Here is a 19,354-nt window from a genome sequence, read left to right on the forward strand (position 1 = left end):
AACTTCATCCTTTAAGTTTCCACTAATTTTGAGATACAGGTCTAATTTTGTTCATTCAATATATACAAAATTTTGGAGCCCTCCTGGCCCCACCTGGAGGCTGGCAGCCCTACTTCCCTCCCAAGGGACATTGTCCAGAATCACCATAGTTTGCGTCTTATGCATAGAGGAAACATGGGCCTCCGTTCTCAAGTATTCATTTTATTCATGATGGTGATTGCTCTAACACAGTAATAAAATGAGTATTTGTGTTGGTCTAAAGCAACAGAACAAAGTTTGAGTCTAGCCAGTTTGGTGTAGTGGTTAGGAGCGTGGACTTCTAATCTGGCATGCCAGGTTTGATTCCCCGCTCCTCCTCCACATACAGGCAGCTGGTGACCTTGGGCTCGCCACGGCACTGATAAAACTGTTCTGACCGAGCAGTGATATCAGAGCTCTCTCAGCCTCACCTACCCACCTCACAGGGAGTCTGTTGGGGGGAGAAAAAAGGTAAGCCGCTTTAAGCCTCCTTTGGATAGAGAAAAGCAGCATATAAGAACCAACTCTCTTCTTCTTCTTCTTCTTCTTCTTCTTCTTCTTCGACCAACAAAGTTTTATCCAAGATGTCACTGGACTCAAACTTTCTTCTACAGTAATGCTGTGTGGTGGTTTTGGTGTGTCCCCTACAGCTGCACTGAGCACCATTCCCCAATGTGGCACCCACCCCATGGTCCAAGGAAATGGGATGACAACTACCCTGCGGGGCTTGTGGCTGACAACTGGTTCCCACCCTGAAACAGCCACTGCCAAAAGAATCAGAGGACTGACAAGCTACGTGAGGTACGTGTCTCATGCCCAGGATAGAAATAAAGGGTCTTCTTAACCCCTCATGTTTCTCTATAACCGCCTTTCATATCTCAGTCATTTTTGTTAACAGCAGGGAAGGTATATAAAAGAGATCTATTATCATCTGTAAACCGCCCCTGCGGAGCGGTAAAAATAAAACAGTAAGAGAATTGTGGATGGGGAAAGGGCGGGGTGAATCCGTGATAAAAACTTGGAGTGTCCGTCCGGGGCCAAGTGGCCAATCGGGAGCTGTGTGCAGCGGGGCTCCTAATTGGCCACTTGGCCCGTCCTGGACTTGGAGGTGGCTGAGGGAAGAGGCTTCAACGCAGCGGCCCTGCTCCTTTCCCTGCGCCAAAGTCGGGGCCTTGGGGGGAGGGGGAGGGGTAAAGGCAGCGAGAAGAGTAGGCCCGCTGCATCGGAGACATGCCGGCCCTGCTCCTGTTGCCGCACTGAAGCTGGGACCTCATGGGGGAGGGGAGTGGGGGAAAGGGGGCGGTGAGGACAGAGTGGCGGAGGGGCCCGTAAGGAGCCCTGTGAGCCCGCCGGGCCCACCAGCGCCCATGCTAATATTCTTTATCAGAATATTCCAAAAATTAGCTTGGACTAATTTAATATTCTGTTTTCAGGAAAGTTTTATTTGTTTCTTGATTATTTCAGTACTTTACTCAAACTACTGCATTATCAAATTTATGAAATGCAGATAATTACCATGTTTTCATAGGTTTGTCCTTTAAACGTAATCAAATGAAATGAATAATGTGCAAGAATTCCAGAATTCCAGGTGGGATCTGACTAAAGCAGTATAAAGCAGAACTATGACATCTTATGATTTTAATGTGATGCCTCTATTGATACAGCCTAAGATTGCATTCACCTTCTTTACCACTGTATCACACTGTCTGCTCATATTTAGCTTACAGTCCACAAGTACCCCAAGATCACATTCACATACACTGCTACCCAGAAGAGTATCTCCCATCCAGTATGCATGCTTCTCATTTTTGTAACCCAGATGCAGAACTCTGCACTTCTCCTTATATGATAATAGAGTCTGGAATAACATATTTGTATTATCTTTAGAGCGCTTTGCCTTTCCTAAAAATCAAAATAATTAAAATCCAAATAAATGCAGATGATACCAGTCTAATGGCAGAAAGTGAAGAGGAACTAAAGAGCCTTTTGATGTGGGTGAAGGAGGAGAGTGCAAAAGTTGGCTTGAAACTCAACATCAAGAAAACAAAGATCATGGCATCCAGCCCTCTCAATTCCTGGCAAATAGATGGGGAAGAAATGGAGGTAGTGATAGATTTTATTTTCCTGGGCTCCAAGATCACTGCAGATGGGGACTGTAGCAAATAAATTAAAAGACACTTGCTCCTGGGGAGGAAAGCTATGGCAAATCTAGACAGCATCCTAAAAAGCAGACACATCAACCTGCCAACAAAAGTGCGTCCCTTGGACTGCAAAGCGAACAAACCGGTCAGTTCTAGAGGAGATCAGCCCTGACTGCTCCTTAGAAGGCCAGATCCTGAAGATGAAACTCAAATACATTGGCCACCTCATGAGAAGGAAGGACTCCCTGGAGAAGAGCCTAATGCTGGGAGCGATTGAGGGCAAAAAAAGAAGGGGATGACAGAGAATGAGGTGGCTGGATGGAGTCACTGAAGCAGTCAGTGCAAACTTAAATGGACTCCAGGAAATGGTAGAGGAGAGGAAGGCCTGGAGGATCATTGTCCATGGGGCCACGATGGGTCAGACATGACTTCGCACCTAACAACAACAAATAATAAATCAGATGCTACAACACATTTACTAGATGGAGCAGGGTCTTCTGCAGGTGCCACCTGTCCATATGCACACACTCTCTTTTATGGCCCCCTTCCTCATGGTATGGCCCACCTAAAAATGTCAAAGAGACCCCCATAGAATAAACAAGCAGAATTCTTCAAGAGGACATATCTTTAAACCATCCCGCGGTGCCCGCGGGGCGCTGCAGACTAAATAATTCAGTAAGGGCTGTTGGGGAGGAGTTAGGGCGGGACCTGTCCGGGATAAAAACTCGGAGAGGGCCAATCAGGAGCCGCGAAGCGGCTCCTGATTGGGCCCCTCCGAGCGCCACTCAGGGGCCAAGTGGCCAATTGGGAGTGGCCACTTGGCCCATCTCAAGGACAGCCCACTGCTAACTCCACACTCCTCCCGACCACCATCCTTGCCGGATGGCAGCCGGGCAGGAGCCTCACCCCACGGCGCTGGCCTCCGGGGAAAAACTTCCCCTTGGCACACCGCCCGCCCTACCCCGCCTACGCACCTCCAGAAGCCACCCCACCCCTTCATGCCCCCACCCCGACCATCCATTCACACCCGCCACAGCCCCCGGCCTTCTCACCCCGCTCTGCGGTCCCCATCCCCGGCTCCCGACGCCCGTGTCCTTCCAACACCCCCCCCCACTTACCGATCCCCACTTGGCCGCCTTCCCACAAAATTCCCCGCTGCCGCCGCCCACACACTACACGCACACACAAAATGGTGCCGCTACCTACCCGGCTGACGCTGAGCCTCTCCACAGTCCGCAGCAAGCCGCCTCCACCGCCGCCAACCCCGCGGGACTCCACGTGGCCACCCGCCTCTGGCCCAGGAAAGGCTTCTGCGGCCCTGTGGACGTGGCCCCCAGCCTCGCTGACCCACGCCATGCCGTGCATGGCTATGCAGAAGCCTTGGGGCGTCCGCCGCGGCTGCACGAGACCATCTAGCGTCCATTTTATGCAGACTTAAAATGGGCTTTAAATCTAGTTCATAAATGAAACAGCAATATTGTAACAAAATGACCCAGGAAGATGCTTTTACAAAAGGAACAAGACTATCAACTCTGCCACTCTGTACAGTATGTATTACCAGTTTACTGTATGCATTATTCTATTCCTACTGCATTGTTTTTAAACCTTTACGTAACACTGTTTAACACATTGTATTTTGTTTCAGATTGCAGAAAACCCAGTCCTAAATTGGCCACATTAATTTATACTGTGTAATATGCCTTAAGTCAAAATGAGAAAGGTGGGCTGTTAAATAAATTAATCAGTGATTGGTTACCTACTTACAATAGGAAATAAATGGGTGCGATAACATCAGGGGGGCTGTATGTCCTATGTGTCAGAATCCAGTTGTTTCTGCCATTAGTTAGCAATTATAAAAATTTAGCCTTGTTGGAATTGGGGGCAGCCTGTGTCCTCTGCCTAGTTTATAGTTGTTTATTTATCCCTTTACCTTTACCTTTTTTACTTTCCTATTCAATAAATGAAAACTTTTGCTTCAAAGTCAAGAGTTTGCTTTTCTGGGCAATTGAAGATCCTCACAATTCGTAAAAACTTCTAAAAAGGGTTCTGAGCCCCCCCCCCCCCATTCAAGCAACATGACTACGAAGGGAGACTCAGATACCAAAGCTCAGGGCGAAGGGGATGAAAAGAAGCCACACATTCAACATCATGATGTGGGGCCTGATTTGCTCCAATACACATTAATGGTTGTGGTTAGCACTCTGAGCTGGAAGAGTGCTAACAGCAGGGGGTTGGACTAGATGGCCTGTGTGGCCCCTTCCAACTCTATGATTCTATGATTCTAAGCTAGGAGAAGATGCAGGGCAGTATGTTACTGACTACCAAGCGGGCCATACATCTAAATCATATGAGTATGAACCGAATGACTGGACTGAAGAAGGTCAACACAGCCACCCTGATGTAGAGACAACACTGCAACAGGAATTCCTTCAGACTGTAGGGAGAGTATTAGAAACACTAAAGCTCAAGTCTTAGGCTAGCAAGAAGTGCTAAACATAGCAAAAAAGGCTTTAGTAAGAAAAAGAGTAGGGAAACCATAAGATCACTGCAAGGACAAGAAAGTGAAATTATAACAGATGATGAAGAGAGGGCTGGACTGATTAACACCTATTTCTCCTCAGTCTTCTCTTGTGAGGGAAATACTGTTCAATCTGGCAAAAACGTATCACAACAGGGAGGATGGGAATGATGACCTAGGATCACTCCGGAGGCAGTCCATAAATACCTGGTATCTTTAAATGAAACAAAATCTTCTGGGCCAGATGAATTGCATCCAAGAGTAAAAGAACTTCCAGATGTCACCTCTGAACCTCTGTCCATTATTTTTGAAACTTCTGGGAGAACAGGTGAGGTACCAGATGATTGGAGGTGGCAGAATGTTGTCCCCATCTTCAAGAAAGGGGAAAAGAAGGATCCAGATAACTACCAACCCAGCAGCTTGACATCTGTAGCTGGCAAAATTTTGGAACAAATAATCAAACAGTCGATCCTTGAGCAGCTTGAGCAGAGAGCTGTGATTTCTAAAACACAGCATGGATTTCGCAAGAACAAGTTATGTCAGACCAACCTTATCACTTTTTTCAAGAAAGAAACTACCTTGCTGGATCAGGGGAATGCTGAGGACACAGTTTATCTGGATTCCAGTAAAGCTTTTGATAAGGTTCCACATGATATTCTTGTTGACAAGTTGGTAAAATGCTGTATGGATCCTCATTCTGTCAGGTGAATCAATAACCGGTTGACAGATCATACCCAAAGGGTACTTGTTAATGGTTCTGCATCTTCTTGGAGAAGAGGGACAAGTGGAGATCCCAGAGATCTGTGGACCTGTGTTGTCCAATATATTTATAAATGATTTGGATGAGGAATTAGAGGGGGTACTTATTAAATTTGCATATGATACTAAACTGGGAGGTATAGTAAACACAACATAAGACAGTATTAATGTAGGATGATCTTGACAGGCTTGAGAAGTGGGCTAAACTGAATAAAATGAAATTCAGTAGGGACAAATGTAAAGTTCTGCATTTAGGTAGGAAAAACCATATGCACCAATATAGGCTGGGGGAGATTTGTCTTGGCAGTAGTATGTGCAAAAAAGATCTAGGAGTCTTAGTAGACTATACATTGAACATAAGTCAGCAGTATGACTCAGTGGCTAAAAAGGCAAATGGGATTTTGGGCTGTAACAAACGGAGTATCGTGTCCAGATCATACAAGCTGATGGTACATCTTTACTCTGGTCTGGTTCTGCCTCACTTGGAGTACTGTGTTCAGTTTTGGGCACCACAGTAGAAGAAGGATGTAGAAAAACTGGAGCATGCCCAGAGGAGGGCAACAAAGATGGTGAGGGGTTTGGAGACTAAGACGTATGAGGAAAGGTTAGGGGAGCTTGGTCAGTTTAGCTTGGAGACAACTGAGTGGGGATCTGATAACCATCTTCAAGTATTTAAAGGGCTGCCATGTAGAGGATGGAGCAGAGTTGTTCTCTCTTGCCCCAGAGGGACAGACCAGAACCAATGGGATAAAATTAATTCAAAAGAAATTCTGTCTGAACATCCAGAAGACGTTCCTGACAGTTAAAGTGGTTTCTCAGTGGAACAGGCTTCCTCGGGAGGTGGTGGGTTCTCCATCTTTGGAGATTTTTAAAGAGAGGCTGGATAGCCATATGACAGAGAGGCTGATTCTGTGAAGGTTCAAGGAGGTAGCAGGTTACAGTGGATGAGCGATAGGGTTGTGAGTATCCTACATGGTGAATGGGGTTGGACTAGATGACCCAGGAGGTACCTTCCAACTCTATTATTAGATGATTCTATGATTCCTGCTCATCATGGCTTCCAAAAACATCCAACGTAAAAATAAAGGCCCCCCTCTGGAAGATAATCAACCTCTGTCTCACAACGAGACTAAAAGAAGTGGTGGTACACCCACTACTGAAAAAAACAACTCTAGACCCACGAGAACCCGACAACTATTGACCTGTCTCACACTTGATCTGTTTCTGGGGGAAATGGTAGAAAGAGCTGTTGCAGATCAAATATTGGCATTCCTGAAAGAAGCTTCGGTCCTAGACCCATCTCAGTCAGGTTTCCTACCTGGCCATTAGGTAGAGACAGTGCTAGTCGCCCTGATGGATGATCTCCATCACCAGCTAGATGAGGTCAGCTTATAGCTGTATCTTCTGCCTATCTATGGAGGCTCAGATCACAAGGACCCATTATGCATGGGGGTTTTAGCGCACATTCAGGGTGGAATGGCAGCGACTAAAATCACCGATAACGCACAGTGCCGGCTGCAACCGGCTGCAGCTTCGGTGCATGCCACCGAAAAAGCCGCATTCACGAAACGCGGAAGAAAGCGCAGCTTCCGGGTGACCGGGGCGCAACCAGAAGTGGCGCTGGGATCGCCGCGTGCATAATCGGTTACTCTGGGTTTTGCCGCCGTCACACCCCGCCCCGTGCATAACCGGTGTGCGTCGCCTCTTCCCCCCCCCCGCGTTTTCCATGTGACCCGAAATCGCTGTTTCAGCGGCCGTGCATAATGGGCCATAGGTAGCCCGCTTGTTTCCTTATGCCCCCCGCAGGGCTCTTAGCCTTCCTGAGCTCCTCTGAGGAACAGTGGGATAAAATATAGAAAACAAGTAAATAATTTTTATGTCCCCCAATCTTTCAATGCATATTTATAGAAATATGTTCACAATAGGAATATGTCAAAGGGCCAAAGTTTTCATTTCCTAGTATACTAGCGATCATCATAAAACTGAAGAAGGAAACATTATGGCCAAAAATATTTCTATTTTGGAAATCCATAGGAAATTGAAATGAGCATAACTGGCTGTACCCTGAGGTGATTGAGGTAGTGACCTCAGGCAGTAGATTTTGATGAGAATCAGGAACCAGAGCATCTAGTTCCCCAGGCACCTTTAAACTGCCAGTAGGGCTTCCTGAAATCTCACAGCATTTCCCTTTCCTTTCCGTCACTGCATCCAGTTTATTTTGGAAGGCTTTTGAATTCTATATAAGATTATTGCAGTCATTGGCTGGAGTAGTACAAGCTAGATGAGGGCAAAGAATCTCTGATACAAGCGCTGAAGTCTTAGTAACTTTGATTTCATGAAACATGAGCAATGCCTTTCCCTGAAAGCAATCCATACCCTCCTTTGGTTGCTACCAATCTCTGTATAGACAAAACAGACTGGCTACTTCCAATCAACATGTGAAGACATTGGATGTAACTGTAGAGGGCCTGTGTCTAAACAAAATCAGAGTGTACAGGCAAGACTAGCAAAACATTAACCCCTTTCTGTTCATTACCCAAACACCTGAAACATTTTTTTTTCTTTTTGGAAGTCAGACAGGCTGGGAGAAAAAATGCTCCTGGCATAGGGTTATGTTGAAGGAGTGTACTGAAGCAAGATGGTATATACTTTAGCTCTCTTAAATGCTTTAGTTTTATTTCCATATCCTTGGAAAACAGGTAACACTCACATGCCACATCATATCTGAATATCTAAGTATTTACCTATAAAACTGAGTGCCTTTTTATTATGACAGAAATTTCATTCCAATAGGATGATGGAAAAGATGTGTTAATTCTTGTATTCTATCAGAACAAAGAAATCACAAGAAGTATAATATAATCTTGTTAGGCCTGCAAGAATGTTGGGAACTATGAAGAAGGGTACCAGCCACGACCACCACAAAATGGCTACAATGGGGATGAGGCCAGTCACAAAATGTATATGCTTATACATTTTTATCCAAGGAGTTCAGAAAGGCAGTTTTCCTTCCTCAGGTTTTCCTCATAACACTGTGAGGTATGTTAGGCTGAAGGAGTATGATGGTGCCAAAATCACAAAATGACCATCAATTTTAGGTCTTCTGTTCAAGCACCACTACCCTACAGTGACTCCCAGTGCTGGTGGGGATCCATAAAATTCTGTGAGGTTCCAAGCCTATCATCTTCCTATGGCAGGGACATCTGCTTCTTAATACATGTTCCCTGTAGACACAAGACTTCCTGGGTTCTTCTCAATATTTGCTGCAATAAGAAAATGAAAGAAAGCATGGATAAGCTGCTTTCAGAGGGAGAATTTGATTTCATTTCCCAACACTGAGCATTTGCTTCCTGTGCCATCTGATAGAATAGCTTTCCTGCCCAGAGACATGGGAAAGTCTGTTTAATGTCTAAGTTGGAAGTGCATAGCTATGACATGCATACCCTAGATAAGCTAAGCATTTTGTTTAGCTGTTAGGTTGTCCTAGTGTGCCCAGTTCCTCCCTCCTCCTATCTTATTCCAACTCTTTTGAATTCATCCCCAAGAAGAAAGTGGGCACAAGTAACAAAATGTGGCACTGTTCAAACCTGTCTTAATCCTTACACTGTGGTCTTTACATATGCATGCACACACACACACACACCTGAGACATTACATGACTTTTAAAACATCAGTTTTTAAAATTGTTCTTCTCCCAGGCATTCTACTCGCATTTGTCAATGAATATCCTAGGAAAAAGACATGGTATCTATTAAGTGCTGCTTGTTTGAGAGGGAACGGTTCTTTCCATTTGCCTAAGAAAACATAATTCATAATTATTTAACTTGTGAAGTGTGAGCCAACTTGAATGCTATCCTTTTTTCCATGAGTTATAACGTTTCTAGATAAGATTTTTCCTTAATTTATCATAGACATTTATTATATAACACAAGACAGAACATCTAATTAAATGTAAAGTGCATACATAGCTGTCTTGATTAAAGTTTTAGTAAGGCCTGGTTTGAGCAAGAATCCATTATTCTTTGAAGAGAAATCATGGCCAGCAAAGTCTCCTTGATGTTATCTCTCTTGCTGGCAACAAAGTTTTCTTTCTTTTGTTCAGTGCTCTTTAAAAAGTTTTTAAGATGTGAAGCTTAAAAGGTTAGGTATACAAGGAAGCTTTGTTAAGGAGGCGTTCTAGCAGGGTAGGGCCAGCATCATGGTTGTTGGCATGGTCCAGCTTCTGAGGAAGGCCATGGCCCATCACGGGGCTCAACACTGGGCAGAGAGGCTTGGTCTAGTATGTGGTAAGATCACAACCTGCTGTACACTGAACTGATGTAATACTTGCAATGTCAGAAGAGAACAATTTCCACTATGCTAGCACTCAGAGGACAGTTTAATGTTGGCTCACTAGCTGGATAAAGGCTACAGAATTTCTAGGATTCTCTAGGATTCTCTAGTTACCTTTTAGCCTGCCTAACTAGGTGGAATCAAAAATAATGAACTGGGAGGGGTGAGTCCCAGTAAAGAATCAAATATAGAGAAATATAGATATACTGGGGAACCAATATGGCAATAAAATATCCCAAATGGACTTATATAGAGTCTTCTATCTTTAGTAATTCTTTATTCTTTATAATTTCATACAAGTTCCGATGCGTTTCGCCTTATAGCTTTTTCAAGGAACAATGGTTTTCATATTTTAGGACCAACTTCAACTTTATAAAATAATTTCTTTACAGAGTATAAGGTCATACTAACAATAGCTAAACATAGCTTGTGGCGCTCCAGACGTCTGAAAACCATGTGGGTTGATGCACCATAAGGGACAGTGTGCTGGGCTGCTCCTTTTGGCAGCTGGCTGGAGTTCAAAGCTGATATGGGCAAGACGAGAGTGTGGTCATGGGAGCCAAGTCTAAACCAAAATGTTCCTGGCAAGCAGGTAGGGCTTCCAGAAGCACAGTCCGAAAGTCCAGTTCAGGTGAAGAGTTTCAGGGAGACTTGCAATGCAGAAGACAGGCAGGAACCAGGCACAATGGGTGCCAGCATTATGGCTAGATGCACAGTTGCTTCCACAACTTGAGCTGCCAGCTGTGCTTCAATAGGCTTCCATTGCTGGCTCAGTCCTCATCCTGAGAAGATGTATCCCAGAGGTAGTCAAACTGCGGCCCTCCAGATGTCCATGGACTACAATTCCCAGGAGCCCCTGCCAGCATTCGCTGGCAAGGGCTCCTGGGAATTGTAGTCCATGGACATTTGGAGGGCCGCAGTTTGACTACCCCTGATGTATCTCCTTGAAGCAACCAATGCTGGGCTAAAAATTTAGTGTCAGTTCCTTCTGAAGACAGTTCCTGTGATAACTGGCAGCTGGGGATGCTGTCAGCCTGATGAGATACAGCTGGCCTTGGAGGGGGGGCGTTAACTGGCAACTGATCTGAGGAGCTTCTACAGGCACTCCCAGCTCAGGGCCCTGAGCAACCTGCTCTTCAGCTGGGCTTGAGCTGAGCAGACAAGGAAGACTGTTCCAACTCCTCCAGTTGGGTTTCTGCCTGTCTCATCTCTCCACAGCTCAGTTCTCCTTCTGAGGAAGCCCTGCTGGCTCATAACAGATAGCACATGCAGAACACTATTGTACCATCCCCTCCTCTTTGACCCACTTTGGACACAGATAAGAATTTGGGCTGTGGAGCAAACCACAGTATTATTTCTATTGTCTAGTGTGTGTGAATTAACTCAGATGCTTTACTATTTATTTAAATTGCTTTCACTGAACATCAATGTGGCTTACACATCAGTAAAAGGCAATGTGTGACATTAAGATTAAAATAAAGCTACAATGATCCCATTTAAACCACAATAAAGTAGTGCAAGTGAAGAGCATGCAATCCAACAAGGCAATCCAAAAGCACTGGTTACTAAATGCATCTGTTAAAACAGTAGGGCTGTTGACATCATTTTCAAATGTGTAAAAGTGAGGTCCATTCCCAAATGCCCTCAGAAAAAATCCCTTTAAATAAACAGCCCTGAGCATCTCTGTTGCCCATTAAGCCTTTCAAGCAGTGGGTATTTGGAAACAGCCAGTTGGATGGGTTCATACAAAGTACCACTGAACATGTTCACGTCCAAGAAAGTCCAGTCAAGCTACAGATGCCTTGGATTAACAGAAATCTTATGAAGATTCCACACTAGATGTAACTAGCACTGAGATCCTAACAACGTTATTTAGAAATACGACCCAAGTAAATCTATAAAGTGGCAGCTGAAATGTTAAATGGTATGGAGACCATTATATGTAAGACAAACTGTGGGCTGCCTTACTCCCTTCACCACAGAGATTAAAGAATTTCACCGCCCCACCACAAACCTTTAATTATTTTGAGTTATGCAATGGCCTTATCTTTCATTTCATTCTCCCACAGTCTTAATACAGGTGAAACATCACATCTGAACCGTTCTAACTTTGAAAACACTCTGACAGCAAAGCAGCACTGACATTTTGTTACTTTTCAGATAATTGTTAATGGTACTGGAGCCAGTGCTGACTGGACAGAATGGTGTTGGGAAGGTAATGTCCAAAAGTATATATGCAACCTCAATTTTTCTTTTTTATGTTTATATTCACCTCTTCTGCCTTCCCAAATCCGGGCAGATCCTAAATGCATATTAGTCCAAAACCATGCAGACAAATTCTTTTCCAAATTCTCAACGGCCACCTTAGATCCCACCAAGGACTTGATGCCCCTTTGGTGGAACAACACTAGGCATGATGAAAAATAACACAAGTTCAAAAGAGTTTACAGAACTGCAAGAAGCTTCAGAATTTCAATTGTCTTTCATCATAAGAATCTGGCCGATTACTCTACATTCTTCAGCTCTCATATTATCATCAGAGTGCAGTGCAAGTTACAATTTTATACCAAGCTACGTTCAGTTTGAAAACAGCACCATCTACCAGTTAATAACACTTATGTTATCCTTGAGAATGAAACTAGATTTACTATCATCTGATCTTTTTTTTTGGGGGGGGGGGCGGGATTCTCTAATCCATCTGTCTCCCAATGCTAGAATTCAGAAGAGCATTTTTATAAAGGCATTTGAATGCTGCATAATGGAAACAGTCCACCCTTTTAATGGACTCTTTAAAAATAACAGGAACAGATTATTATATGATCATCTTGATTTTACTGCACTCTCTTGTACTTTTGTAATCCACTCTCTGCATAAGGTAGGTCATGCCTTACAATTTTTTTTTTCTGTTTGCATCAATATGTCTAATTCTCAATGTGGCCAAATATACAGCTACTTAAATCCAGAGACTAGAGCCACGAACAGATAAGACAGATCTCTCTAAAAGCCTGAAAAATACCCCAGGTTTGCAGGGAGAAAAAAATGAAATCAGGGAAAGTGAGGGGAACATCCTTGCAAGCTGGCACTGTACAACTAGGCAGTTTTCCCAGGTAGAGGCTGCAAGGAAGAGAGGAGGGAAAGCTGATGACAGGGAGGGAGATCAATGTAGGTTGCCTGGTAGGTAGAAAGAAGGAAAGAGGAACCGTCGGGGGGGGGGGGGAATCACACACACATAAATCCTTGCAGCCCTCCCCAGCTTATTGTTTCTCAATTTCTGCAATCCTCGGCCTATGTCTTGTGCTGTCTGATTGTATTGTATTCTGCAATGTAATCTCCCTTGAGGGTTAGTGGGAAAGGCAGGGTAAATTAAGTTTAAAAACTATAAAAGAACAGCTGTTAACTGTACTTCAATAAATATCATTTAAAAAATTGTATTCTACCTTCTTCATATGCCTGCATTAGAATTAAAACAGCAAGATCATAATGCTTACAGTTATATGGGAGGTGGGGCAACTGCATAAGCTCTCGCCACAGAACTGTTACCTGCCAAAATCAAAGACATTGACTTTTTAGTAAGGCTCAGCATTATTAGCTCGGCTCTTAAATGTTCTAACACTACCATGGAGAAAAGCCATGGCAAATGGCTCCAGTTGGGCCTATAAAGGTCATGATCTGTAGAGTAAGTGTAATGTTGCAGGAAGGACAGCAGATTATAAACATGGAGACACAAAAAAGCATCTTCACATCCATCCAATTCCTGTTAACTGCCATGAGCATATCACTTTCTCATCTTACTTCACAGAGCAGTTCTGTGAAGCAGAAAGAACCATGCACACTCCTTGAAATGAGGGGGGAAATTAAAAATGCTATTAATAAACACATGAGCTACAGTCCAACTCTACATAATAGAGAAATATTTCTTTCAGCTTTCATTCCTCCAAGGTCAAGAGCAAGAGTCTAATAGCATCAGGCAGGGTATAAGCTTTTGTAAGTCACTGCTCATTTCTTCAGATACAGCTAGAATATATTTTGGAGAGTGGAGTGATTTCAGATGCCAAATGACATTAGCAGGTGGATGACAATAGCAGGCATAATTGAATTAGGTCCTAGACTTAATTGAGACCTAGGATTTCTGTCTCATTGCCAGTGATGATTTCTCCATGCCTACTATCCCTCTGCATATCATACCTAATCCAATTTCTTTCTACCTTAAACACAGGTGTGTGTGCATCCTTCCTCCCTTGTTATTTAACTTCTATATGAATTTCGTGGTGCAAACCTTATCCAGTCCCATCTTCCCTCCACCCAATATGGCAATTAAACCAATCTCCACACTATTATATGCAGATGATCTGGTTATTCCATTTTACTCTAAAGTAGGGCTCAGAATAACCCTCTAGGCACTTTCAAATTCCTGCAAAGAGGAGCATTTAACCCTCTGGGCACTTTCAAATTCCTGCAAAGAGGAGCATTTAACAATCAGTCTTTTAAAGACCAAAATTCTTATTTTCTCTAAAAGGTTTTTCAAACATAGGTGGCAGACTGTTGATCATGAGGTGAAGAAAGTTAAAGTGTTCTGATGTTTAGGTATGGTGTTTCAAGTGTCTGACTCATGGATTATTCAGTTTCCTCATGTAACTGAATTTGCCCAAAGACTGGTCACAGCAACTTTAATGTGCTTCTTTACTAAAGGGGGTTCTCACATACCATATACATTCAAAGTCTTTCAGAGCAAGATGGTACCCTAGCTTATGTATGGTTCACATACATGTCTGTACAATGACTTCTGTAAACTAGAAGCGATCTAATCCAAATTCTTCAGATTCTTACTTGGAGTACCTTGTTTTATACTCAATGACCAGCTTAGATTAAAAACAGGGCTGGTTCAACTTGAAGTACATGCCTGGTTCCAAGCCATATGCTTCCAGCTCAAATGTAACCCTCCCCCCCCCCCCCCGCCCCATAAACTTAATTAATTCTTCTGGACAATTTTCACTCATGGTGGGTGGAAACAACAGAGCACAAATTACAACTATTTGATTTCTCAAGTACAGCCTTACTGTGGCTTGCGTACTCAGGAGTCAGAGCACTAATCACACAAACTATGGGACACCAACCTTCAAGTCAACAGATTATAGACCTATTCTGCACTGACAATGGGGAACTGCAGCAAAAATTTATTTCCGTCAAAATACCTTTATACATTAGAATTCTCTAAATACCTTTGCCCTGGCCCATCTCAACATCCCCCTATCAGCCCTTCTTAAAGGGAGAAATGCATGTATTTCATATGTACAATGTCCCTCCCCATGTCAGTCTGGAATGGTAGAAATAATGGAACATGTCTTCTTACATGGCCAGTTTTACAAGGACATTCATAATATGTACTTTACCCCCAACTCTGTCCAAATATCCAGACAGATCAAATGATTTTTATACTTCTTTTCTTCCTGCTAATTGTTTTGATAAACCTACCCTTAAAGTACCAAGATTCTGCACTCTGGCATGATCAACAAGGCAAAAGAAAATGGTCTATTATTTTATTAATTTAAAAATTACTACCAATTGTATATTTTCCGTGCAGAATATCCCCAATGTGTATTATTATTGTTGATATCTTGATCTTGGATTGTAATAATAAACTGAAACTGACAGGCACAGTGCAGGTTAGCCCCCCCCCCCAAAAAAAAAACAATTAAACACCATAGTTGTCTTTTATGTCCTTCACCTAGTACCATTTGCTCTTGCAAATATCTCTCCAGTGTATTATATTAAAAAATTGCTTTCCTAAATTAAAATCCTTCTTTGGTTATTGTTACAAATCCAACATGGAACTAGACAATCAAATAACCATGTTATGGAAACACAAATTATTGGGACCAATACTGTTATAAATTTGCTTCCTTGTAGATGCTCTTTGGAATAATGAGAGGGTTCACTACTAGTACAACATACACCCTGTGAGGCAGATGAGGTTGAGAGAGCTCTGAGAGAAACTCCTCTTTAAGAACAGTTTCTAACAGGACTGTGACTAGCCCAAAGTCACCCAGCTACCTCAAGGTCACCCAAGCATGAGGAGGGGCAGAGAATCAAATCCAGCTTGCTAAATCCAGCTGCCACATCCAGCTCTTAACTACTACACCAAGCTGTACAAATTGCCATTGCCTTAAAGAAATGTAACTAGAGTACAGGCAGAGGAAGCTGTTTCAGGAGGATGGTGTAAGTCTTTTTTGACTTGCTCACTGACTGTTAGGGGATTCTTTTCCTTTAAATTTGGACCTTCTGGCCAATGGCTTCTCAGAGCAATCCAATGAGGGAGACATTCAGGTATTTCCTACATGGAGAGGTGACTGTGTGGTTAATACGGTTTGCAATTTGAGAATGCATTTTTCTTCTGTTCTCTCTCTCTCTCTCTCTCTCTCTCTCTCTCTCTCTCTCTCTCTCTCTCTCTCTCTCTCTCTGTGTGTGTGTGTGTGTGTGTGTGTGTGTGTGTATAGAGAGAGAGAGAGTGGAGTGTCCTTGTCCCAAGCAGCTCTTTTCTCCCTTTGAGGAGTCTCAAAGGGAAAGAGATATTTGCAGTTTTGAGAGGAGCTATCATTCCAGGGGATCCCCAAGTCCCACCTGGAGGCTGGCATCCCTGAACACTGGCATAGTGCCACATATACCCACCCCCTCCCAAACATCCCTTTCCTTCAGGGGAACTGATCTCTGCAGTCTGGGGAGGAGCTTTCATTCTGGTGGTTCTCTAGGTCCTACCTGGAGCCTGGCAATGAGCAGTGACAGGGATGCTAGCCTCCAGCTGGGAGCTGGAGATCCCACTTCTGGGGTTGCTTGAAACCTGAAGAATATTTCAGGGATTTCTCAAAGTTGAAAAAGTTGAGAAAAGCTGAAATAGAGGCAGTAACTGAGAAACTCTCTATAAGTTCTTTGCCAACCAGTGTTTTCATGTTTGATTGTAACATACACCTTTTAAAAATTTACTTTGATATTGAACTGAACTGAAGAACATACAGACTGAAAGGTTTTCAGTACTTCAAGCAAATTTTGCTATCAATTAAATATTGTTATTAGCAATTACTGCCATAAAGTATTTATCTTTGTTTCCCACCTGAAGCCTGACAATCCCTGCACCTCTATGACCAATTATCCATGGGGTGGAATGCCTGGTCTGGTGGGGACATGACTGCAGGGCTAATCCCTGATTATGCCCAATGTCGCTGCCATCCCAGGCACCGTCCAGCCCTGGCCTTACTCAGACCCTCAGATGGCCTGCAGTAAGGGAACATGGATTCTTCCGCAGTAAGAGAATGCAGATTCTTCCACATTCCTTGAGATGCCACGGGTGTCATCGGGGGCTAGTTTGGGCCAGCACTGTGCATAATTGGAAGATACCACATGCCACAGAGCTGGCCGGGGCGTTCACCCACCACCACCTTGGTGGGAGAGCAGCACACTGCTCCCTGCCATTGTGCGGTGGGGGCCCCATGTCCCCTGCTCCCCCCACTGCCACCGCCACCGGGCAGCACACCGGGCTTTCCGGGCAGCATGCTGGGGCAGTCTGCATATGGCGGGGGATTCCCTCCTCCATGCATATGCAGGGAGTGGCAGGGCATTCCACCCCAGTGTAAGGACCCAGCAGCAGCCCAGCGTGGCTGCTACCATGGCTCCATGGGATCCAAAGCCAAGGAGTCTCCCCCTGCCAAATAGCCCTTTTCTCCACGGGGACTGACCTCTGTTGCCTGGAAATGACCTGCAATTCCAGCAAATTCCCAGGTCCCAACTGGAGATTGGCATCCTGAAAGCTCTCTGGGGCACAGTCCCACAGAGTCCCCCCTCCCAAGCAAGGCCTTTCATTGGCCTTTCATCTCCAAGATCTTAGAAATGAATTGCCATTACAGAGTCCCCTCTCCAAAACAGCCATTTTTCACTGGGAAGATGATCTCTATAATCAGCACATGACCGCCAATTCCAGGAGATATCCAGGCCGCAGCTGGAGGCTGGTGACCCCTGACTCGGAAATGTTCTTTGAGGTTTGGAGTCAGGGCCTCAAGAGTCCAGGGTAGGGCAGACGTTTTCGCCACGTAGCCAGCCCTTGTAATGTTAAAGGCACTGCATAAGCTATTTGAATGAGTGGTGACTAACACACAATCCCCATGTATTTAGAGAGTTTCAGAAAGTAAGAGGAATTATTCAATGCTATCTAAGCCTAGGGGCAATAGTAGGAAATGTCCAGGTCATAAAAGAAAGCTTGAGCATGGAAGGGGGGGGGGAACTTGTTAGTTTTTTAAAAATTAACCTGGAAAAGCAGTCCAACATTTACCCAGGGACGAACTGTGTAGCTGTTTCTCCTCTGATTCTATTTGCCATGTAATATTGATTTTCTCTTATTCTCAATTTTGTAGCCTTCAGGAGTTTGTTTTGTGTTCCCAGCCAAAACTCAGTTAGGTCTACCAGGCCAGATCAACAAGGCTGAAGAAATTGGATGATCGCTGATTTAAGTCAAAGGAACTTATTCTGTTTGACTATGGTCAGTCTACCTAGGCTGCAGACAAGACGTGCACTAACTCCCCTTCCCTTGTCCAAACTTGTGTCCTGTGAGTTGCTGCTGCAGCATGCACTATGCTCTAGGTGTCACTGATTAAAGTCTCATTTACAGATTTTGTCATGGTGAAGCAAGTATATTATTTAAAGATATTGCCCAATGAAGTTCTGTGCAATTTGATCCCAAACTGGTTTCCAAAAATGGCAATAACAGATCAGTGGCTGAGAGGGCTCTGGATGAAGCCTTCTCCTGCCAGAAGAGGTGGTGTGCTGTGCTGTCCTCTCGAGGCAAGAGAGCTTCATCCCTGGGGTCATGGGGGTCTTGAAAGCACCAGCACAGTCACTGCTCCCTTGCACAGATGGTTTGTATTTTCACCTGATGGCTCCAGGTACTTGAAGACCACCCTCTCCCAGGATCACAATATATTACAAAGGAGAAGTGCCACAGTACCATACCCTGCCTCTTTGCCTAGAAACCTCCCTGAGTCAATTATCTTCTTCTTCGTTTCTTTTCTTTCTGCTTTTGTACCTTCTCCCTATAGCCAACCTCTTCCTATTGTCCTTTCCTCTGTTTTTATAGTCCCAGCCTCAGCAGTCTCCCAGAAACACCTGCTGAAACCTGCCCTATAACTGCAACCAAAACAACTGCAAAACAGTCCTAGTCCCTACCAGGGCAGGTGGTCCAGAAAAATTCCAAGATGGATGGTATCAAAAAGCCACTGAGGGGCCATAAAGAATCAACAGAATCACTCTGTCCATCTCCTGGTGCAAATCATCCTACAAAGTGACAGGTCAATTTTGTTCCCATAACCAGGCCTGAAACCAGTTTGGAAAGGATCCAAACTACCTGCTTCATCCAGGAATGCTTAAAGTTGCCCAGTCACTAAATGGCTCTGTTTACCCCAGCTTTTTAGTTCCTGACCATATAATGAAGCATTTGTGCAAGTGCACATTCCACGTCCTACCTCAATTGATACTTTGTTCCTTCTTTCCAATAAGGATATATTTATTCTTGCACATATGTACTTGTGTAGACAGGTGTCAACTA

The 19,354-nt window shown here is 44.0% G+C and overlaps 1 protein-coding gene across 2 annotated transcripts in view; it reads right to left on the bottom strand.

Annotated features, from left to right (window-relative positions):
* Positions 1-19,354, bottom strand: part of ESR1 (estrogen receptor 1) — a 284,464-nt gene that overhangs the window by 234,763 nt on the left and 30,347 nt on the right. The gene's annotated exons all lie outside the window — the stretch shown is intronic.

The sequence above is a fragment of the Paroedura picta genome, chromosome 1 (genome assembly GCF_049243985.1).
Source record: "Paroedura picta isolate Pp20150507F chromosome 1, Ppicta_v3.0, whole genome shotgun sequence".
NCBI classification, from domain to species: domain Eukaryota; kingdom Metazoa; phylum Chordata; class Lepidosauria; order Squamata; family Gekkonidae; genus Paroedura; species Paroedura picta.